The following is a 24824-nucleotide window of genomic DNA, read 5'->3' on the forward strand; positions in this document are numbered from 1 at the left end:
CCTCCAATTGCTAAGATGTTGCTGACTACTTGCAATGCCGGTCCACCTGCTCCACTGGGAAGGAAATCTTATTCCAGGTGATTGCAGATGTCAGTAGTGACTGACTATGAGAGTCTGAGCCCTCTGAGATGTTGGTGCTCAGATGTGTCAATGGAACTGATTCCCTGCCAGTAAAGCCTGTGTCGGGTGTTTCAGTGTCTTTTAACTGGATCTGGGTGCCCATCTCCTCTGCCCTGTGGAGGGCCTGAGGCTAAGGCGAAGGCAGCTGGTGTGGTGTCTGTTCTTGATCCTCACCAAAGGTGCAAGGAAGAGCTGCATAAGCTGCTCCCATGTCGTGCTTGAGGTTGGCAGAAAGGAAGTACAGCTGATGGTGAGTGGAGTGTTAAGACAGGATCATGTGCCTGCCAAGAAGTTAGTGATCACCTGTTGCAGTGTCATCTCAACATGTCAGAAAATGTCAACATGTTACAGCAGTACCACAGCCAGAAAGGGGACAAGCATCTGTCAGAGAGCAAAAGGACAGGTGGACCAAAGGGGCAGTGAGAATAAATTCGAGGGAGGTCTGGGTGAGGCCCAAATTGAATCAGTAACCGAAAATAAGCAAAATACCTTGGATGTTGGAATATTGTTCTTAAGGCTGCAACATCTTTGCTGCAATCTCTCCCAGCTACTGTATAACATCCAATACCTTTTCCCTCTCTTTAGTTCTGATGGAGGGTCAAACGGACTCGAAACGTTAGCTTGGTTTTCTCTCTCCCGACAGATGCTGCCAGACCTGCTGAGTTTTTTTCCAGCATTCTTGTTCTAGAACTCATACTGTCCAGGTAGCAAACATGGAAATTTTAGAGAAATTGGACACCATATTCACCCACTTAAATGTGGAACAAGAAAGTGACCTGGCAGGGCTGCTCACCATATTTAACAGCATCTGTAGAGATGAGCCTGGCTGCATGTTAGCTTTATTTGATGTGGATATGGGAGCGACTCTTTCCATGGAACAGAATCCCTACCCTTTAGGTCCAGGGAAACTGACCCAGGTTAGGGACGAAATCAGATATATGCTGGAGCATGAACTAATTGAGCCTAGTAACAGCAGCTGGAGTTCCCCAGCTGTGTTCATGCCTAACCCATAATGCTCTGCATGGATTATGGAAACATTGGATCGGTAACCAAAGCCAGCTCCTATTCTATCTCCCGCCTGGAAGGTTGCATAGATAGAGTAGGTAACACAGTCTACATCTCAAAGATTGACTTATTAAATGGATATTGGCAAGTACCTTTAAGGAGAAGGCTTTGTACATAGCAAGTTCCCCTACTCAAAAGTGAGAAAAACTCATCACTTAATTTGTTGGTTGAGGTCTAAATGCCATTCAGCAGCAGCAGTTGAATATTCACATGTACGTAAACAGGTACATGGAGTTCAGTTTAATGTCTCATCTCAAAGACACTGTGGTGAACCATTGTTGGTTCCCACCAGCTGGTGCTGAGCCAGGATCTGGCCAGTACTATGAGTCGGTATATATGTTACTGTTGGGGTTAGGGTTGGGCTGTTCTACCTGTAATATAGTTCTTATGGTACATCCCAGTCGGGCTCCGCCTCCTGGGAGAGGTATAAAGGTCACTGCTCTGTCTGGGACCCTTTAGTCTGGGATCGTGTATTATATATGGTAGCTCTATTGTTGTAGTCAATAAAAGCCTTTATTTCCCTGAGTACCTCTAGCCTCGTGAGTTATATCGCGCATCAGACACCATTCCTAAGCATATAACATTCTCAGTATTGTATTGAAGTAAGAGTCGAGATTAGCATTTGAGTATTGAGGAAGCAGCTGAGTTAAGCCTACCCTGAGAAATTCCTGCAGTGATCTCCTGGGCTGATTGGCCTCAAATAACCACAACCATCTACTTTGTGGTGGATATGACTCAATTAGTGGTGTACAATTCCCATTGATTTCAATTTTGCTAAGGCTCTTTATTGGCACACAAATGCTGCCCTCATGTCAATGGCAGTCACTCTCACCTCACCTCTTGAATTCAACTTTTGTGTCCATGTTTGGACCAAGGTAGTAATGCAGTCTAGAGTGAGAGATTGGAGAGCTTGTCTCAAGCAAGAGGGACATGATGTCGCAGGCCTTTGCAATGATGCCTTTGTCCAATAAAAGTGTGGCAACTTACATGGAGTATCAAAGACGACAATCAGATAAGTGTGTGCAGCTCTCACAAATATATACTAGGAATACCATTTAAATATAAGATTTATGAAACCCTACCCTTATGCATCGGCGCACTGATTTTCAGCAAAGTGCTCTCCAGCTCACTGCTATCTGAGAGGTACAGGTGTGCCATGAGAGGGATAATGGTCAAATGGGACATAGAAGTAAGGCCTCAGCTCAAAATGCTTCCCCTTCTCAACCATTTTCCCCACCCTCACTACTCCTCATGCTACATTATGTCCTGATGCCTCCAAGTCTTCACCCTGCACAGTTATATTTAAGAACCGATTTGATTGACCAGGGAATCCAGGGTTAAGGGGGAAGTCAAGAAAGTCGTTAAGGTCATATCAGATCAGCAATGGTCTTATTGACTGATGGAGCAGGCTTGATGAACTGAGTGGTCTCCTCCTTGCTCTTAATCCTTATGGTCCTATAATTTGTAAGCAAAATCAAAGCATTTAAATCTCATTTCATTTTGCTGTGTGTCTTCTCTTGCAAAATTGAGAAGGTAGATGTGAGTGTGCTATATATTGGTATTCGGAAATAAAATTTCCTTCACTTTTTGTTCAGACTTATTCAAAAATGAGAAAGCAAGAAATGGGAAAAGAAAATATTCCCAATTGTATTGAGTATCAAGATCTTGATGGTGGAAGATTCAATGATGGCAATACCCTTGAAAGTCAAGAAGAGATGATTAGATTCTTTCTTGTTGGAGATGGTCAATACCTGGCACTTGCGTAGCATGAATATTGCTTGCCACTTATCAGCCCATAGCACATGGATGGATAACAATGAATTGTGAAACTCATGAATGTAATGTTATCATTTTGAGCTTCTTGGGACAAATTGAGCTTTAAAAAATGGGAACATTGATTTAGTTTTGGAGATTTAGGGGTAGGAATTCAACTCAGGCTTTGACACAAAACAGGCAGAATCTATTCTACGCAGTGCCTGATTTGGAATACTTTCTTTTGTTGGGCAAGGTATTGAATATAGAAGAAAGGATGTAATGATAGAACTGTACAAGATGTTGATTAGGCCACAGCTGTGTACAATCCTGCTGACCACAGTAAAGGAAGGACATAATTGCTCTGGAGAGAATGCAGAGGAGATTACAAGAATGTTGCCAGGGCTTGAAAATTGCAGCTGTATGGTGAGACTGGATTGGTTAGAGTTGTTTTCCTTGGAACTGAGGAGGCTAATGGGTGAACTAATTGAGCTGTACAAAATTAAAAGGCAGGTAGACAGGAAAGACTTGTTTTCCTCTCGCTGATTGGTCAATTATCAGACGAAATAGATTTAAGGTGAATGTTGGAAGGATTAAGACGGGACATGAGAAAAAACCTTTTCACCCAGAGCGTGGTGGTGGTCTGGAATTCATTGCCTGATTGGTGATTGAGACTGAAATGCTCAACTCATACCAGGGTCTGTATGTGAAGTACTAGGCAACATGGTGGCGCAGTGGTTAGCACTGCTGGCTCACTGCGCCAGGGACCCGGATTCAGTTCCCAGCTTGGGTCACTGACTGTGTGGAGTCTGCACGTTGTCTGTGTGGGTTCCCTTCAGGTGCTCCGGTTTCTTCCCACAGTCCAAAAGATGTGCTGGTTAGGTGCATTGGCCATGCTAAGTTCTCCCTCAGTGTACCCGAACAGGTGCTGGAACGTGGTGACAAGGGGATTTTCACAGTAACTTCATTGCACTGTTAATGTAAGCCTGCTTGTGACACTAATACTTAAACAACATGCAAGGCTACGGACCAGGTGTTGGAAAATGGGATTAAAGTGACCGATTAGTTTATTTCTGGCTGATGCAGACACACTGGGCTGAATGACCTCTGCACATAATTTTTCTATTGTTTAATGGTTCCTTATTAAGATTGGAATTAAATGTGAGAACTTTCATCACATGCAGCTTCCTCCAAGCTTGGCTGAGGCCAGGAGTCTTTGTCTCTCCAAACGGCTAGGGTGGATTGCGCTGTCCCTGGCTCCAAAACGCCCCTTCTCTCACCAACATAAAACCCATGGTACACAGAACATTTGACCATTTAACCTTTTCACCCGCACCCAACGCAACCTGATCTCCCATGCTTAAATTCCCTGTGGACATAAAAGATGGTAAGAAGTCTAACAACACCAGGTTAAAGTCCAACAGGTTTATTTGGTAGCAACCTGTTGGTAGTAACCTGTTGGACTTTAACCTGGGGTTGTTAGACTTCTTACTGTGTTTACCCCAGTCCAACGCCGGCATCTCCACATCATGGCATAAAAGATCCCATAGCACTATTTTGAAGAAAAGGATGTGGTATTCTGGCCAACATTTGTCCTTCAATCAACATCACTAAAACAGGTTACCTGATCATCATCACATTGCTGTTTGTTGGACTTACTGAAAGAAAAGAAATGCTGAGGGAACTTGATGGGGTAGATACTGGGAGGATGTTTCCACATGTGAGGGGGACTAGATCTAGGGGATATAGTTCAAGAACAAGCAGCCTCCCTTTTAAGATTGAGATAAGGAGAATTGTTTTTTCTGAGGGTTGTTGGCATGTGGAATTCTCTTCTTCAGAGAGCAGTGGTGGCTGCTCATTGAATTAACTGAAGGCAAAGTTAGACAGATTTTTCAGGGGCAGACAGGAAAGTGAAGCTGAGACAAGTAGTCCAGCCACTATCTTATTGAATGGTGGAGCAGGCTGGAAGGGCTGAATGGCCCACTCCTTGGGAGAAATTGAGCTTTTAAAAATGGAAAAAGTGGTATTAGTTTTGGAGATGTAGGGGTAGCAATTCGCCTCAGTTTAAAGTTTATTTATTAGTGTCACAAGAAGGCTTACATTAACACTGCAATGAAGTTACTGTGAAAATCTCCTAGTCGCCACACTCAGGCACCTGTTTGGGCACACTGAGGGAGAACTTAGCATGGCCAATACACCTAAGTAGCACATCTTTCGGACTGTGGGAAGAAATCGGAGCATCCGGAGGAAATCCACGCAGACATGGGGAGAACGTGCAGACTCTGCAGACAGTAACCCAAGCCAAGGATCGAACAAGGGTCCCTGGCGCTGTGAGGCAGCAGTGCCAACCACTCTGCCATCGTGCCTCAGATGGTGGCGCAGAACAGGCAGTATCAGATTGGCAATGCAGTACCTGATATTAATATTATTACCAGAAATAAAATTGAAAACTTTCATTCAATGCAGTTTCCTTCAGGCTCAGGTGAGGCCAGGCTGAATGGTCTGCCTACTCCTTCTCCTGAGTCGTATGCTCCTCTGAACTTTTCTGTGCAAAACTTTCCTACATTACAACTACTCTTTCAATTATGTACTTAATTGACACTAGGGCATTCTGAGGTTGTGAGCGGTGCTATGTAAATTTAAGTCTTTTTTTTGTGCTTTGAGGGTAAATGTCAGAGCAGATGAATGGAATTTCTTCAGTAAAAAGAACTCTTGAATTTTAAACGTAAAAATGAAATCACAGCAGGAAAAACAAGCATCAGTATCAAAAGCAAACAGTAATACTACAATATTAGCAAACAAAAGAACCAAAAATTGACCCAAATATGAAGTCTATAAAGAAGGAGGATGCACAGCTTTAAGTAGGTCAAATGTTTCATTCAGGTGGAACGCGTGCAAGAGAATACAATGGGCTTGCTGTGCAGAACACTAACATTATGTCATTACTGTGACAGGCTTGCTATGAGCCTTCAACACCCTAGTTCAGGCCTAATGTTAAACTTGGAGCACAGCATTTGAAATATAAATCAGGCACTGAGCCTGAAGTTATCGCTTGACTGCTTGCTTTTTCAATGCAATGTGCCTAAAATTGACGAGTTGAAGAATTTAAAGTACTAATCACACTTCCAGGATCTTTTGCAGTGGTTTAAAAGGCATTGTTACTCTGTCCACAAACCGGCCACACTCTCAGATCAGGTCAATCCCAATTTCAAATGTCAACTAATTGCACTCATTTGTGGGCCTCTTAAGAAGCTCTTAAAATTAAGCTTTTATTGGTGCAAGTGTGCCAATCCTTTCGAAAGCTTTTAAATCTACTTTTAAAATTTACTCAGACTATTGTCATTTTCAGTTACTTACAATTCGGTTACCCTACAAGTGACAGACAGGACAAACCCATTTTAAACTATGTATTGATAAAACTAGACCAGGAAACTACCTTAAAATATGTAAAGGAATATTTTGTAATGTACTTTTTAATATGCATTCGAAAATGTGGCTTGATTGCTCTGGTTCATGGGTGATTTCATTTCTCGAGATATGCAAATGTGTTTGGGTGGAGAACTGAGCAAAAACAAACCTTATGAAAACAATTTTGAATGCGATTTGCATTGTACCCAAAGAAGAAACACATGTCATGGCCTCTACATCCCCATTCCTCATGCTCACCCATCCAAGATTGTCCCATAATTTTCCATCCTGTGTGCTCAGGATTTTAAAAAAAATTGTATGGGGTCGCTGGTTTCGCCAGTATTTCTTGCCCATCCCTAATTGCCCTTGAGAAGGAAATGGTGAACCACCTTCTTGGATCACTGCAGTCCATATGGTGTAGGCACAGTGCAGTTAGGAAAGGAGTTCCACAATTTTGACCCAGCGGCAATGAAGGAATGGTAATTATAGTTCCAAGTCAGGATGGTGTGTAGCTTGGAGGGAAACTAGCAACTGTTGCCCATGTCCTTCCTGATGGTAGGGTTTTGAAAGTATTGTTAAAGGAGTCTTGGTGAGTTGCTTCAGTACATTTTGTTGATGGTACACACTGCTGCCACTGTGTATCGATGGTGGAGGACATCAATGTTGAAGATAGTGGATGGAGTGCCAGCCAAGCGGGTTGCTTTGTCTTGGATGTTGTCGAGCTTTTTGAGTATTGTTGGAGCTGCACTCATCCAGGCAAGTGGAGGGTATTCCATCACACTCCTGACTTATGCCTTATAGATGGTGAACAGACTTTGGGAGTCAGGAGATGAGTTATTTGCCACAGAATTCCCAGTCTCTAACCTGCTCTTGTAAGCACAGTATTTATATGACTGGTCCATTTTAGTTTCTGGTCAATGGTAACCTCCAAGGATGTTGATAATTGAATGTTAAGAGAAGATCGCTGGACAGTTGGATATATCTGTATAGCATTACATTTCAGTTCCAATGCCTAATTGCAGTAGTTTAATTAAAGGCAGTTTATATTATAAACCAGAAAACTGTATAGGTGCAGTTTTTGGTATAGGTTTCAATAATTGCAGGTCATCAAGTACCAAAGTAGGTTTGGAGAACCTATTTTTCAGGTATCAGTTTTTAGCTTGAAATAAACAGAATCATGTGTGAACTTGAATAACCTGTAATCATTTAACTATTGAACCACAATTGGCAATGGGTTTTCTTTAACCTTGCCCACATATCTGTATATATTGTTCGTTTTATTTCTTCAGTTACTTCTGCAATTGAACGTTGCTGTTAACCTGTTGGATTACAAAGGAGCAACACCATTGCATCGATCGAGAGATATAGAGACAATGCAGGTTAGTTTATTGAAATGAGAAACTTTTGAACTGGGACATTAGAAACTGGTGCTTATTTTCCTTAATTGATTTGAACTTAAGTTTAAATATACTGTTGCTCAAAAGGGTGATGTTCTGATTTTCTTCTTTCTAAATTCTTATTTTATTGCCCTGCATCCCAACCAAAGCTTGGACCTCGGGTACCAACCCCACAAGCTGCATCTCCGCCTGTATGTGCCCTAAATTCCAGAATTTCCTGTGTAAAACCTTTTGCCTCACTACCTTTCTCCCACTTCAGAAATGGGCAATCAAGGCATCTAAGTTTTTAGTTTGTTTGTAGCTCAATGGTTTTATAAGTACCACAGATTAAAATAAAACAATGGGTGATGGAGCTTTCATTCTAATGGACTGTTTTGAGCTGTTATTTTAACTCCTAATTAGATAAGAGTCCATATTTTGCTTTGTGCTTTGTCATTTCAGTTGCTGATCAACCACAGTGCTGATGTAAACTGGTCAGATATGGATGGAAATACACCATTGCATATACTGTGCTTTGGTGAAATTAACAAACCAGCTAGATTGGATTGTTTAAAACTTTTGGTAAGAACTCTGTGCTGTTTCAAAGTTGAAACGTTAATGGAACTCACACTAAAGCAGAGGTGCACTATATAACGAGTTAATCTGAGGAACCTTTTCAATCAAAATATATATGTACTAAAATGCATTCATGTTACCCGAGGCCCATTTTTATAATACAAACCCCACATTGAGGGTAAAAGCAAATCTAGCAAGAATCTGAAACATAAACAAAAAATGAGGTTGGTAGTGTTTTTGGGGCGGGGGGGGGGGGGGGGGGGGGCGGGCGGGAGGGGCTCCATTCAGCCCCTACTGCTCCACTCTTGCCCCTGCCACAGCAATATCAATTTCATTCTATGTCCAGTCTGATAAAGACTCATTCAGACTCGAAATGTTAGAAACATGGAACATAGAAACATAGAAAAACCACAGCACAAAACAGGCCCTTGGGCCCCACAAGTTGTGCCGAACATATCCCTACCTTTTAGGCCTACCTATAACCCTCCATCCTATTACGTCCCACGTACTCATCCAGGAGTCTCTTAAAAGTCCCTATTGAGTTTGCCTCCTCTACCACTGACGGCAGCCGATTTCACTCGCCCACCACCCTCTGTGTGAAAAACTTCCCCCTAACATTTCCCCTGTACCTACCCCCCAGCACCTTAAACCTGTGTCCTCTTGTAGCAGCCATTTCCACCCTGGGAAAAAGCCTCTGAGAGTCCACCCGATCTATGCCTCTCAACACCTTATATATCTCTATTATGTCCCCTCTCATCCTACGTCTCTCCAAGGAGAAAAACCGAGCTCCCTCAGCCTATCCTCATAAGGCATGCCACTCAATCCAGGCAACATCCTTGTAAGTCTCCTCTGCACCCTTTCAATCTTTTCCACATCCTTCCTGTAATGAGGTGACCAGAACTGAGCACAGTACTCCAAGTGGGGTCTGACGAGGGTCTTATATAGCTGCATCATTATCCCCGGACTCCTAAACTCAATCCCTCGATTGATAAAGGCCAGCACACCATACGCCTTCTTAACCACCTCCTCCACCTGCGGGGCCGATTTTAGAGTCCTATGGACCCGGACCCCAAGGTCCTTCTGATCCTCTACACTGCTAAGAGTCTTACCCTTGATATTATACTCCTTCATCCCATTTGACCTGCCAAAATGGGCCATTACGCATTTATCTGGGTTGAAGTCCATCTGCTCTGTCCTCTCTCCACAGATGTCCTCTCTCCACAGATGCTCTCAGAGCTGCTGAGATTTTCCAACGTTTTCTGTTTAGCACACCCCCCCCCCACCCCCACCCCCCCACCCCCTGTTAAGGAGTTGATCTCCATGTGAATCCTTTTATCTAACAAGTACATTTTTTGTGGGAAAAATGAGATTTACATATGGTATAGTGCAGAGTCATTTTAGTAAAATTGTCTATTACTATCTGACAGGAATGGAATAATGCAATAATGGGTGCAAAACCTGCACTAAATATCCTACCATTTACCTTTCTCTGGCATCTCGCATTAATGTTTTCAAATACATATTTGCAAGTTGATACATCATTAGTTAACAGGGGTGTCAGTTTAAAAAACCAGCTGCAGAGTACTCATCAGAAAAACTGTATAACTGGATCAGTCCAAATCAAAGCAAATGTTGGCTTTGTATCTGGCGCTACTCTGTTATTGTATCTTACTAAAATAGCTCTAGTCAAGATGCTGCCAGCAACTGTTACAAAACTAATTGCAATTAATTATTCCATGTACGTAGCTGTCTCATCAGGCTGCAATAGACAGATGGAACAATAAAGAGCTAATGCCAATCCATTGCGCTGCCATGCAAGGTAGAATTGATGTTATTCAACTTCTGCAGCAGTTTGACTCAGAGGAACAAATGATCACAAAATTGATGAAGGGAAGTGCTCCAAGTCTTCTCTACCTGTCGATGGCCAATAATCACATTGAATGTGCTAAATGGTAAGATTACATAATAACACTTATTTGTGTTTGTAATGAGTGTGAGGCAAACAGGTCATTTTCAGGGATTTATATTTGTACTGTTAAACTTTAGAAATAAGGATTAGGGGAGTGATTCCCCCAGCCCACTGTGCTGCTTTAGCAGCTCAGTGGGCCAGGAGACTCAAGCAGAGGCCATTTTGCTGGGAGCCACGGCCTCCACGAGTCTCCGGCCGCCGGATTACTGGCACTGTCTGTTCCGCGGCAGAAATCAGCGCGGAGCTGTATAAATTATTCAAATTAGAATTTGCATTTCATGAGCGGGTCTGGGACTGAAATCTCCAGGCCCGCTAGAGTCTCTTCCCCACCAGGAAACTCCAGCGGAGTTTACAATTGCTCCCCACTTGCGGGGAGCTGGCAGCCCAATGCCATTGGAGTGAAACAGTGAAGAATGGAGTAATGGTAAGAAAGCCAGTATAGGAAACTTACTGAACAGCTGGTTAAGGCAACTAGAGAAATAAAGATACGTTTCCAAGAAATCTGAAGTTGAAGGAACAGAAGAAACAGGGACTAGAACAGGGCACTGTAAAGTTAGCGAGTTGAAAAGGCATTGGAACATGAGAGGCCAGGATGATACTTGATATAGTTCTAAGGTTTGTGAGAACTTACTACAGTTTGTGAGATGTTATTTGAAAAAAATGTGGAAATTGATGGCTGGACCTCAATTCTTGCTGCGAAGGGAGTAAAGCAAAGGTTTACCAGGCTGATTTCTGGGATGGCAGATCTGTCGTATGAGGAGTGACTACGTTGGGTCAGATTATATTCACTGGAGTTTAGAAGAGTGAGAGGGGATCTCATAGAAACTTATAAAATTCTAACAAGGTTGGACAGGGAGATTCAGAAAGAATGTTCCCAATGGTGGGGGATTTCAGGACTCGGGGTCATAGTTTGAGAATAAGGGGTAAACCTTATAGAACTGAGGTGAGGAGAAATTTCTTCATCCAGAGGGTGATGAATGTGTGGAATTCACTACCACTGAATGTAGTTGAGGCCAAAGCGTCATCTGATTTCAAGAATAAATTAGATATTGCTCTTGGGGCTAAAAGAATCAATGGATATGGGAAGAAGGGGGGATCAGGATATTGAATTCAATGATCTGCCGTGATCAAGATGAATGGCGGAGCAGGCTCGAAGGGCCAAATGGCCTACTCCTGCTTCTAGTTTCTATGTTTACGTAAAAGCATTCAAAACAAAGGAAGCCTGAAAGGATAGTTAGAAAACCTGGAGCTGGATTCCTTGTTTAAAAAAATGGAGTGGAAGCTTTGTTTGAAAGGATAGTTAGAAAACCTGGGTACAGATTCTTAATGCAAACAGCTGGTTGTTTGAAAGAAAATTTTAAAGCATGTCTTGTTAGGAGTAGAGTTTTAAAACACTCAAGTGACAATCATTTGGGGGAATTATGAGAAGAAATCCACAGAGGATCGGTTGAGTGGCATCATCCAGAATAGAGCGCTGACTTTGAAAATGGCCCTAAGAGGGGAGAAAAGGAGTATTGTATTATAACAAACTCTCCATGAGTGATAAATGATTTTTTTATTGTTGGTAAAAAGTAACTAGAACAAAGAACAAAGAACAATACAGCACAGGAACAGGCCCTTCGGCCCTCCAAGCCCGCGCCGCTCCCTGGTCCAAACTAGACCATTCTTTTGTATCCCTCCATTCCCACTCCGTTCATGTGGTTATCTAGATAAGTCTTAAACGTTCCCAGTGTGTCCGCCTCCACCACCTTGCCCGGCAGCGCATTCCAGGCCCCCACCACCCTCTGTGTAAAATACGTCCTTCTGATATCCGTGTTAAACCTCCCCCCCCCCCCTCACCTTGAACCTATGACCCCTCGTGAACGTCACCACCGACCTGGGGAAAAGCTTCCCACCATTCACCCTATCTATGCCTTTCATAATTATATACACCTCTATTAGGTCACCCCTCATCCTCCGTCTTTCCAGTGAGAACAACCCCAGTTTACCCAATCTCTCCTCATAACTAAGCCCCTCCATACCAGGCAACATCCTGGTAAACCTCCTCTGCACCCTCTCTAAAGCCTCCACGTCCTTCCGGTAGTGTGGCGACCAGAACTGGGCGCAGTATTCCAAATGAGGCCGAACCAACGTTCTATACAACTGCAACATCAGACCCCAACTTTTATACTCTATGCCCCGTCCTATAAAGGCAAGCATGCCATATGCCTTCTTCACTACCTTCTCCACCTGAGACGTCACCTTGAATCCTGTGATTCAATTCCTCCATGTTTTCTGAAAAAAGTTACATCTTTTGAGTGAGGGTTGCATTCTGGAACCTTCCTGCCCAGTCGTAACACCAACCAAAGATTTTTGAAAACTTGTTCCTTTCTTCAACTGATTGCATTGAACTACTTTTAGGACTGCTGGAATCACTGCCTGGTGTTACTGCTCACTTAAGTTTATGAGGCCAATTGTGGAATTACCTCCTGAAATCACTTTGCAACCATGGAGAGGCTCTAATTATAAATAAGGAAAATATTAATTATACCTGTTACAGCAGAAATGTTTTTTTTGCACTTGCTGTCCATCAAAGAACTTTTCTACTGTAATTTTCAATGGAAAAAATCCTGGCTTTAAACAAAACTGTCCCATTTATCCAGTTATTCTCACTGAGCATCACATAATGCCCTGAGTGGGTGAAGAAATATTCCTTTTAAGGAAATGTTTCAATGAATATTTTGTACTGTGGGACCTCAGATGTCAGGCAGTCTCTAATCATTCTCTTCAATTTCTTCCTGTCTCCGAAAAACCCAATGCAAGTATTGTTCTTCACTTGTCAAACTGTCCCTGTTGTTACGCACAGCCGATGGTAAGTGCCAGGCTGCCCACGTTCCAAAAGTAAACTTGAATCAGCTGCCAGAATGATTTTGTAATTTGTGCATTAGGAGGAGTTTTCTGAAGTCAAGATGAGTAACTCTCTGACCATTTGTGATGATTTTATGTATTAAAGTTAAATATTTATTAGAATAAAGAAAACAACACTTAACTCAGGAATACCTTTACACAGTTAACAGTACTTTTCAAACATTTCTTAAAGATTTTGGCTTAAATGAGCTCAGCACTATACCCCCTTTTAATGGCAACTGTCCTTATAGATTTTCTAATCTATAAATTTCCAGTAATGTCATCACATAATGCCCTGTTGCTCTCACTGTGCTCTCTGACGGTGGCAGCAAACTGCTGTTCACAGGTCTGGCTTCAATACACATTGTGTTGTTCAAGATCGCACAGCATCCACTCTAAAACAGTCTTCAATTTTCCTTAAATCTGTTTTTTTTTCCTTTTGATTTATCTTGCACTCTACTGTTTCCACAATCCTTTAGAAGTTCTTTTTCCCAGAATCACGTTTTTACATTGTGACTAGTATATTTTAAAAGTAAATTTATATTATTTTGGTTCATCTATTTACAATCTTCCAATTATATATGTTCCTTTTGAAATACAACAGCGAACTTTAAACCACTTATTTCATTTGCCTTATGTAAATTCCTATTCATGTTCTCCTGGTTCACCTGGTTCTCTGTTCAAATCATTTGCCTTCACACCTCTTTTTATTGATATTTGACCATTGCAGTTTATCTGTCTCCAATTCAAATACACCAGTCGTATCAAGCTTGTTTCCTAGTATGTGATATGACATTGATATTGCGAAAAATAAACATTAAAGCTCTCTTTTTCCCTCACACTGTTATGTGTAGGATAACCTGTCAACTTAGGAGAATTGGAGAGATGTCTATAAAAGACAAAAGCAAATTACTGCAGATGCTGAAATCTGAAACCGAAAGAGAAAATGCTGGAAAATCTCAGCAGGTCTGATAGCATCTGTAAGGAGAGAAAAGAGTTGACATTTCGAGTCCAGATGACCCTTTGGACAAAGGGTCATCTGGACTCAAAACGTCTCTCCTTACAGATGCTGCCAGGCCTGCTGAGATTTTCCAGCATTTTCTCTTTTGGAGAGATGTCCATCCTTTCATTGTCTTTTTCATGTGGGAGGAATCCATCTCTCCTTTCACCTGAAATATCTCTAAAAGTGACTGTCTTAATCTCTTTCTTTATTGCTTTATCGGAGATGGTTTGCTCTGGTGCATCATTAGAAAAGATTTTGCGCATTGTTTGCACCAAATCATGCTTTCAGTTTGTTGATCTGAAATGTTGGGCATCATTTAATGCAGCTTGAAAATGTTAGAATCATGGTGGTGTCATATAGAATTGGGTGAGAGGCAGAGTGTGGAAGATCCAATGGGTGAGAGGCAGAGTGTGGAAGATCCAATGTCAGGTGTTGTAGGAGGAATCATGTGAGCAGTGGGAATACGGCAAGATGGCAAAGCCATATGCAAGCGGTGGGAAACCAATTAAGACAATTGAAAAGGCACTTTTATGTTATTTGTGTATCTCTGATGCCTCCTGAATTTAATCCTTAGCAAAGGGCGATCACAAGTTGATGGCTACCTGTACACCATGAGTGATTCAGCATGTGGATCATTAATTGACATGGCTGCTGTAAGATCATGGTCAGGCGGCTGCTTCAGCTGCTGATGGCATTGCTACCTATTTCTGAACCCCCATCAGCACCTGCATTGCTGTCATTAAATTACGCCCACTAGTTTCAAAAGTATCTTCACTTTGTTCAGAAGATTTGATGGTCTTCATTCATTTTAATACTACATTCTCTATCTTGTCACCTAAGGGCACCAGATGTTTCATCTCCAACTCATTTGATAGAAAAAATGCAATTCAGATATAGGGATTAGTTGTAACATAGGGGCCAAATTAAAACATGAACTTGGTGCAGCGCAAGCTACACATGCCTAATGAGGTAGTGTAGCAGAGCCATGGGACATCTTGTCAAATTTTGATTTCATTCACATAAACCAGGATGCATTTTAGACTTAGATTTGACAAAAAATGTTCAACATCACCCCAGACAAAGAAGTCTGCTTCATTGGCACCTGATCCATTAGCCTAAACATTCCCATCTCTCAAGATAGTGATACCTTGATTGTGTAGAAGGTGAAGTCGCATGGGATCAGGGGTGAGCTGGCAAGGTGGATACAAAACTGGCTCGGTGAAAGAAGACAGAGGGTAGCAGTGGAAGGGTGCGTTTCTGAATGGAGGGCTGTGACAAGTGGCGTTCCTTAGGAATCACTGCTGGGACTTTTGCTGTTTGTTATACAAATGATTTGGAGAAAAATGTAACTGGTTTGATTAGTGAGTTTGCGGACAACACAAAGGTTGGTGGATTTGCGGATAGCAATGAGGACCATCAGAGGATACAGCAGAATATAGATCAGTTGGAGACTTGGACGGAGAGATGGCAGATGGAGTTTAATCCAGAAAAATGTGAGGTAATGCATTTTAGAAGGTCTAATACAGATAGGAAATATACAGTAAATGGCAGAACCCTTAAGAGTATTGATAGGCAAAGGGATCTGGATGTACAGGTACACAGGTCACTGAAAGTGGCAATGTAGGTGGAGAAGGTGGTCAAGAAGGCATCCGGCATGCTTGCCTTCATCAGCCAGGGCATTGAGTTTAAAAATTGGCAAGTCATGTTGCAGCTTTATAGAACCTTAGTTAGGCCACATTTGGAATGTCGTGTTCAATTCTGGTTGCCACACTACCTGAAGGATGTGGAGACTTTGGAGAGAGTACAGAAAACATTTACCAGGATGTTGCCTGGTATGGAGGGCATTAGCTATGAGGAGAGGTTGGAGAAATTTAGTTTGTTCTCACTTGGAATGATGGAGGTTGAGGGGCGACCTGATAGAAGTCTACAAGATTACAAGATTTTAAATTCATCAGGTTAATGAAAAATGATTTTGATTTCTTTATTGTTTAGTAAAAATGAAGCTTACTTATCAGTATCAAAGTGTGAAACAGGGCTGGCTTCTAAGTTTAATTGAAGTACTCTTGAACCTTACTTATACAGTTTGCATTTACAGGGAGTAATATTCAACACAAACATTCCAATGTGAGCAAAATGGAAATGGACAGAGTGGATAGCCAGAAGCTTTTTCCCAGGGTGGAAGAGTCAATTACTAGGAGGCAAAGGTTTAAGGTGCAAGGGGCAAGGTTTAAAGGAGATGTACGAGGCAGATTTTTTACACAGAGAGTGGTGGGTGCCTGGAACTTGTTGCCGGGGGAGATAGTGGAAGCGGATACAGTAGTGACTTTTAAGGGGCGTCTTGACAAATACATGAATAGGATGGGAATAGAGGGATATGGTCTCCGGAAGGGTAGGGGGTTTTAGCATGGTCGGTGCAGGGTTGGAGGGCTGAAGGGCCTGTTCCTGTGCTGTAATTTTCTTTGTTCTTTGCAAGTTGTACTATCTACAGGATGTACTACAGCAACTCCCGCACATGGGAAGGTCCTCCCACCCAGAAGGACAAGGGTACCAGATGCATGAGAATGCCAGTACCTCCAGTTCCTTTGCAAAATGTCCTCATTTGGACATTTATCATTGTTTTTCATTTCTGAAATTCCCGGAGCACTTCCTGTGAATTGATTTTTACAAATCTGAATCAGGTTTTGTTTAAATGACATCAAAAATTAATTTTGCTTCAGGGATTATTTTGCATCACCTACAATAAAAATAACAGGAGAGTTTGCATCAAAGAGTGGTTAATTAACTTCGTAATCACATAATGAATGCTTATATTTAAGGTGGAAAAAAGGGAAGAAGCATCAATGGCATGATATTCAAAATTAGTACATTTCTAGTTTCCATTAACATTTTCATTCTTTAATTGTGGTTTGGTTTAATTTACAGGCTTGGTGCAAGAGGCTTTGATTTCAAAGCTGAGGAGCAGGAAGAACTGATGTTTGGATTGTTGCATGATGAAATAAAAGTGTATGTCACCCACTATCAGTTTCTGACTATCATAAGTTTGCACCTGAAATGATTGGTCTGATGCAGAAATGTAATAGATGTTTTAAAAACACTTGTTTTGGTACAGGCCACAAAAAGCTCAGAGTCTGGAATTTCTTATAAAGAAAGGAATCAATATTAATGCAGTTGATAAACATAGTAATAGGTAAGAAAAATTAAATGTTCCATTTATTTTTTTAGACAAACAGAAGCACGTGTTAACTTTTGAGTCATTGTGAAAAATTTCAGTTTAATGTGCCCTATATTTCAAATGCTAAGATTTTAAATCCAAATGTTTGCAATGAAGGAAAAAAAACACAGGGAAGTCCTCTAGATATAGCTCAGTCATCCAGATAAACTGCGCCTTTAGTGTAGTTTTAAACAATTTTGCATCTGGATTTGGGTTGAATAGTTCCCTGTTCTAATCAACCAACAACGTTCATGTGGGAAGGAGCAAGTTTAATTACTTTCACAGATGAGATTAATATTGTTTTTGCTTGGTTAATCATTCTGCACCCAGTCAGTTGCTTGAGTCTATTGTGATACAATTAGAAGATATTTGAGATCAGTATTAATCAAGAATGTTCTAAAGATACATACCGCTTGTACAGTGTTAACCATTTCCTGCAGACAGGAAGAATCAAAATCTTAATCCACGTGTCACTGATATAATTGTATGGCAGTTTTGGAGTTAATGTCTCCCATTTGTGGTGCTTCCAAATCATGTTGTGCCAAGATGCCGTCCATTTTTATTCTGATGCTAGCTTAAAAATTATGTAAAATAGAGAAAGCATGGATAAAACAGGGGTTTTGACACCAAAATGACAGAAATAAGTATCAAAACATGTTGCTGTTGTGGCACATCATCACAACCCCCCCCCTTACTTTGTCTTTGACATTAAGGGTTGTTATTTTCTCTTTAAATAGATCCACCTCTATTATTTCTCAAATCCACCCCTGCTAGGCCTCAGACAGATTTTCAGTGTTACTCAGCTGATCTACTTCAGCTCAACCCCAATCACGCCTACGCTAACTCCCTGACCTTCCAGGAATGGATAAGGGCTTTTCTGGATTTTTAAAAAATTTAGTCAATGATCTGTTGCCATTTCAAAAGTGTTTCAATCCTAAAATTATGTATTTTTTACCAGATAGGTTTTATTGATTTGATCTTCATGAAGGTGTGAGAAAGTAACTAATCAATTAGCTCTTTTCATTTATTACGTTTAGCTCTAATGCTTTGTTGGTTTATGTGAATTATTCTTTTATGAAACATAAAATAAAATTTCTTCTGCTTCCCACACACAGTGCTTTGCACCTTGCTGTCAGTAAAAATATTTGCAGTGACGTGTTAATATTACTGCTATCGAACAATGCCAAAGTGGATATACTGAATTGTGATCACTGCACGCCACTGTTTTTTGCAGTCCAGGCATCGAACTATTATGGGGCAAGTCTTCTAATAAATCATGGTACTGAAGGCATTTATTTCTTTTTTGACAATACAGTTAATCTTTTGTTGCATTGCTTCTCAATAGATATAAAAGAAAAGAAACATTTTTTGTTCTCCTTCTGTTCTCCTTGTCATGCACTGTTATTCATTTTTTACCTTTGTCCTCCACTCATTTTGTCTTTTTGTCAGTCATACACATTCTCTCATTGTCTTTGATGTATCTTTTTGGCTTGGCCCAAACAGCTTCTCTTTGCATGCTCGCATTTTCCCAAAAACATGTACATGGTAATGGCTCATCTACTGCATTCACCATTATTCTAGCCCAGTTGCTCCAGGGCATTATGACCTGAGTGTTACATTATTTTAGGCAGCCTGAGATGATGATTTGCACTGTGGTGGTTAACTTTGTGTTATGCATTGCCTCGTGTGACTCAGGAGCTGCCCTCTGGCATGGCAGTCTTTGCTATATTTGCTGCAGAGGAGGAGAGTGGGCTGAGAAGGTGCACAAGTCACTAGTTTCTGTTTTCTCTGGGGTCTCATCATGGTTGGCTGAGCTTTTAATTTATTTTCATCTCTTTCAAGCCCTTCCAAACTATCAGCCTCCAGAGATCATGACAGTCAGCAGCTGTCTCCCAGTTACCAGTGTCACTGTCTGCCTTGCAGGTTTCCTCGTAGTGGAGGTCTGGATACCCAGGAGGTCATGACCCAGTGGCCAGTTCATTAAGGTCAATGGGCATACGGCCATTATCCATCCCATGAATATGGCTGACCCAGCATGGATATTGTCTTTGCAATGAGTGGAATTAGCACACAGGCTTGGATGACTAGCAGCTGCTCTGAGTCAGGTTGCTGTTGTTTCACATTCTTTTACTCTGCTTGGATATAACAGCTGCAGATTTTGCCACATGTGTTGATTTTAGCATCAAGTGACAGATTGCTGGTGATTGGTGATATATAGCAATATGGCAACATCCTGAACCATGACGTTTTTCTTCCGGATTGTCAAACCACCCTCTTTAGAAGCATGAGAGAGTTTTTACTTTTGCCACTGAAGGTGTTTCTCAATATGGAATACTAGTGCAGCATCTATCAATGTAGAACAGCTCTCTGATGAGGACTTGGTGCACCTTTGTCTTAGGTCTCTGAGCAAGGTTGAAGAGCTTTCTGTCAGTTCTGATATGTAAGCAGACACCCTCAATAGATGACCTGAAGGCATATCACGGCAGCAAAGTGAAGAAAATGCCAAAGATTATCGGTACCTGAACACAACCCTATTTGACTCCACTGCAGATTACAAAGGATTCCAATGCTGCCTCACCATAGCTTCTCCAATGTATCATGGAAAGGGGAGATCACATTGAGTAGCATACCGGGCAGCCAATTATCTCCAGCAGCTTAAATAACCTAGCTCAGTTCACATGGTTGAAAGCCTTGATGAGATTGATGAACTGGTCTCCCATGTGAACGGTATTTCTCTTGCAGTTCACAAATTGAGAAGCTAATGTCAATTGTAGATCTTCCAATTCTGAAACCACACTGGGTTTTGGGGTTGATGCATTCAACCAGAATCTGCAGTCTGACAAGGGCAACAAGGCAAATGCTTTTCCCATGATGCTCAGCAGGGAGTCACCTCAATAGTTGTTGCAGTCCCCCTTGCTCTTGTATAGGGTGACAATCTTTGCAACAGGCATAGCTTTGGGACAGGCACATCCTCCAGCAGAGAGAGAGAAATCTGCGCAGATGTAGCAGGAGTGCTAGTTTCCTGTGCTTGATGCCTTCAGGCAGTATAACATCAGCACCCAGAGCTTTACCCACGGCAAGTGAGTCAATAGGATGGCAGGTGCGTCGGGGTTAGGTGGGTGTGTTGGTAGGTGGATAGTTCGATGAGAGAGTATCTGGGTCAGTGGATGGTCAAGTTGAGAGGGATAGAGATGTCTAGGACTAATCAGAAGAGGTGATAGGGAGAGGTACTTGGGTGGTTGAGAGGGTGGGGTGGTCGGATGATAATTGAATGGTGGGGTGGTTGGGGGTATCAATGGGGAATTGAGGGTTAGCGTGGATGACTGGTGGGTGTCAATTCTGTAGTTAGACTAATCTGTCTAATATTTTCTGGATAACTATCCAGGTACGGGGCGGCACGGTAGCACAGTGGTTAGCACTGCTGCTTCACAGCTCCAGGGTCCCGGGTTCGATGCTCGGGTCACTGTCTGTGTGGAGTTTGCACATTCTCCTCGTGTCTGTGTGGGTTTCCTCCGGGTGCTCCGGTTTCCTCCCACAGTCCAAAGATGTGCGGGTTAGGTTGATTGGTCAGGTTAAAAATTGCCCCTTAGAGTCCTGGGATGCATAGGTTAGAGGGATTAGTGGGTAAATATGTGGGGGTAGGGCCTGGGTGGGATTGTGGTCGGTGCAGACTCGATGGGCCGAATGGCCTCCTTCTGCACTGTAGGGTTTCTATGATTCTATGAGGTAAGTACATTGGAGCTCTCTGAAGTCCCCATCTCTAATTTGGAGTGAGAGACATTCATAGAGGGTCCCAGGGAGCAGGGAAATTGCACATTGGAAGTTTAAATTTCCCACAGAAGTCAGTGCAGGATTTCTGTGGTGTTTTTACATCCTGTCTCTGAAGATTTGGAGACCAGAAGATCTGGGTCTCTATTTCAACAGATATGTAACAGATCAGAAGATGTTACCTTTCTTGACCTCACGTTTTGAGATGAAACGTTCTGCTGCATGGATAAAATTTTCATGCAAAAGTCACAAGGTGAAAATGCTGTCTGACTGCATCTTTACAATATTCATAATTTATTGGCACCTGTCCTAGGTAATGCTATTCTCCAGAAGCTACTGGATTTTTCCTTTTTATTTTGTAACTTCCATTTGCTATCTTGCATTAAAATATTTAAACTACCTCTCAGCTCTTTACTGTGTCTAGGCACCATATACATGACATGGTGAGTCACTATCATGATGGAAGAGGGATTTTCCTCTTCTTCAATGGATGCAGTACATACAAACATATGAATTAGGAACATGAGTAGGCCACTCGGCCCCTCAAGCTTGCTCTGCTATTTGATAAGATAATCTGAAATAAGTATAAATCAGTACAAAGGCCTAAGACACCAGGAACTCATGCTCCTTCAGTCTCTCTCCAATCATGAACAGTGTCTTTGGAAAGACTGAGAGAACTTCAGAACATTCTTCGCCGCTGCTTTATTGATGACCCCCCCCCAAGGTTCGGCATTTGCATCCAGTGAATACAGCTTCGAGCTTCCTGTGCCCTCTTGCAGGAACTCTCCATCACCTGCTTGTGCTCACTTGTGATGTGCACTTGGTTGTGTGACGTCACTACCTGCCTTAGAGTCCACACCGAGGTGTGTCTATTTGAGCTGATGGAGGGGGCAATTGTTGCTGCATAATCCCTGCAAATAGAGACCAGTCAGTTTAACCTTAGTGATGGGGAAGCTTCTAAAAACAAATATTTGGAATGAAATTAATAGTCACATGGAAAAATATGAGATTAGTAAGAGCCAGCATGGATTTCTTAGGGGAAACTCATGTTTAACTAACCTGCAGGAGTTTTTTTGAAGAGGCGACAGAGAGGGTTGATGAGGGTAATGTTGTTAATGTGATGTAGATGGACTTTCAAAAGACACTTAATATAGTGCCACACAATAGACTTGTGACCAAAGTTAAAGCTCATAGAATAAAAGAGACAGTAGGAACATAGATACAAAATTGGTTGAGTAGTAGGAAACAAAAAATAACGGTTAATAGATTTTTCTCAGGCTGGAAGAAGGTTTGTAGTGAGGTTACCTCGGGGTCAGTAATAAGATCCTTGCTCTTTCTGATCTAGGTCTTGGGGTGTTGGGGACAATATCAAAGTTAGCAGATTATACAAAAATTTGGAAGCATTGTGGACTGTGAGGAGGGCAGTGTAAAACTTCAAAAGAAGCTAGACAAGTTGGTAGAGTGAGCAGATAGGTGGCAGATGAAGTTCAATGCAAAGAAATGTGAGATGATTCATTTTAGTGGAAAGAATATGGAGAGACAATATAAAATAATGGGTGATATTCTTAAAGGGATGCAAAAGCAGAGGGCCCTGGCTGTATATGTGCATAATTCATTAAAGGTGGCATGACAGATGGAGAGGGCAATTAATAAAGCATATAATATCTGAGGCTTTTATTAATAGTGGTATAGAGTACAAGAGCGAGGCCGTTGTGATGAACTTGCATAAGACACTAGTTAGACCTCAGCTGGAGTATTGTGTACATGTCTGGGTGCCACACTATAGGAAGGATGTGAATTTATTGGAGAGAGCACAGAAGAGGTTTAAAAAAATGGTCCCAGAGATGAGAAATTTTATATGAAAAGAGATTGGAGAAGTTGGGACTTTAATCCTTGGAGGGGAGATTTGGTAGAGATGCTCAAAATCCTGAGGGGTTTGAAAAGACTAGATAGGAAGAAACTGTTCCCACTTGTAAAAGGATAAAGAACGAAAGGGCACAGATTCAAATAATTCGGAAAAGAAGCAAATGTGATGTGAGAAAAAGCTTTATCACACATTGAGTGGCTCGGGTCTGGAATGCTCTGCCTGGAAGTTTTCGGGTCTGGAATGCTCTGCCTGGAGGTACGTTCAATTGAGACTTTCATGAGGACATTAGATGATTATTTGAACGGAAACAAGGTGTAGGGTTCTGGGGAAAAGGCAGGAGAATGGCACTAAATCATAATTCTCATTCAAAGATCTGGTGCAGACATGATGGGTCAAATGGCTTCCTGCAGCCTGATAATTCTGTGATCAAGCCATTGATCTGTTGCAACATTGCATTCAGCAACGAGGCATCAGACTCTTGCTGCTCACTTCCTTGCCAACTTTCAGCCATGCATGCTGGTCCTCTGAGGCTGCCTTCTTCCTTCTCTCTGCAGGGAACAGGAGATCTTTGCAAACCATTATAGCATGGTGTCCAGGAATGTATCCTCGTAAAAGGTTGTGTTGCCATTTCACAGTGAGCCTTCATTTGTGAAGTTCCAGGCTCTGATGTAACACTTTTATAATGCTTCATCCTGAGAGGGTCCCTTTATGCAGGTAGTCATCACACTTGCCAGCTGTTATTGGTCAGGTAACCTAGGAGTCAGATGCAAATAAAATGACTTGCGTTTAAAAAAAAAACCTCTGACAAATATGCTGCTCAAAAACTTGGGTTTCCAGTATGCTGCCGGCCACTCCAGCTGCAAGAGTATTTGAAAGTTAAAATTCAACTCTAAAACTCTGATTCATTAAAAAAGTATTTTCCTAACATCTTTTCCTTAGCCCAGGGACTTGTTGCCTGATCAGGATCAATTGACTCAGCACAGTACCACAGATTAAATCTGTGACTTTTCTTGGCTTGATAGATTTAACAATACAAATATGCTATATTTAGCTCCTGAGGTGTCAAAACATGTTTTTAGTGTTTTTATTTGTTTGTCAATATTAAAATGATTATATCCTGTCAGAACATTCAAGATAAAAGGTTGCAATAAAGGAATGAACAAATTTTAGTAAGGTTTAGCTCAATCTAATATTAGAACTTAATGTGAACATTAAATTCAGAGATATAATTGATAGCACCGGAAAAATTTTCCAAGACAGGCTGGGGATTGGAATAATAAGTTATCAACAATGACTTTTTTTTTGTTAAATATGCTCTGGGTTTCTTGGTTAAAATACAGTTATGCTCTGTTCAGAAAATCAGCAACATTTCATTTTTTTCTGTATGATTTTTCTACTGAAATTGTGCAAGTTACTGGTTACATCTGCTGCAACATAGAAAAAACAATCATGTGTAAAATCTGGGTGAAGCAGAATTTAAAGAATGAAGTCAGAGCTATAATGCTTCCAGTTTACACAGACATTTTATTTTTCTCTAGGGGCAGATATACAGCAGAAGAACAATCAAGGTGTTAGTGCGTTTGATTTAATTCAAGATTATCGTGATTGGATTGAGAGTGGTTGTTTTACAAAAGAGATAATTGATTTATTAAAGAGTAAGTAGCATTTACTCCTGTACAGTATATAATCAGCTTTTTATGTATATTTCCCTGAAGACCTCAATTCATTTACATTTGCTTTTGTGTTATTTTATGGGGACATAATTCTTTACAGTATTGCATCGTACTCCAAGATTAATACATACTTCTCAAGGGAAAGTAAAA

This window comes from Mustelus asterias, chromosome 9, assembly GCF_964213995.1.
Source record: "Mustelus asterias chromosome 9, sMusAst1.hap1.1, whole genome shotgun sequence".
Classification (NCBI taxonomy): Eukaryota; Metazoa; Chordata; class Chondrichthyes; order Carcharhiniformes; family Triakidae; genus Mustelus; species Mustelus asterias.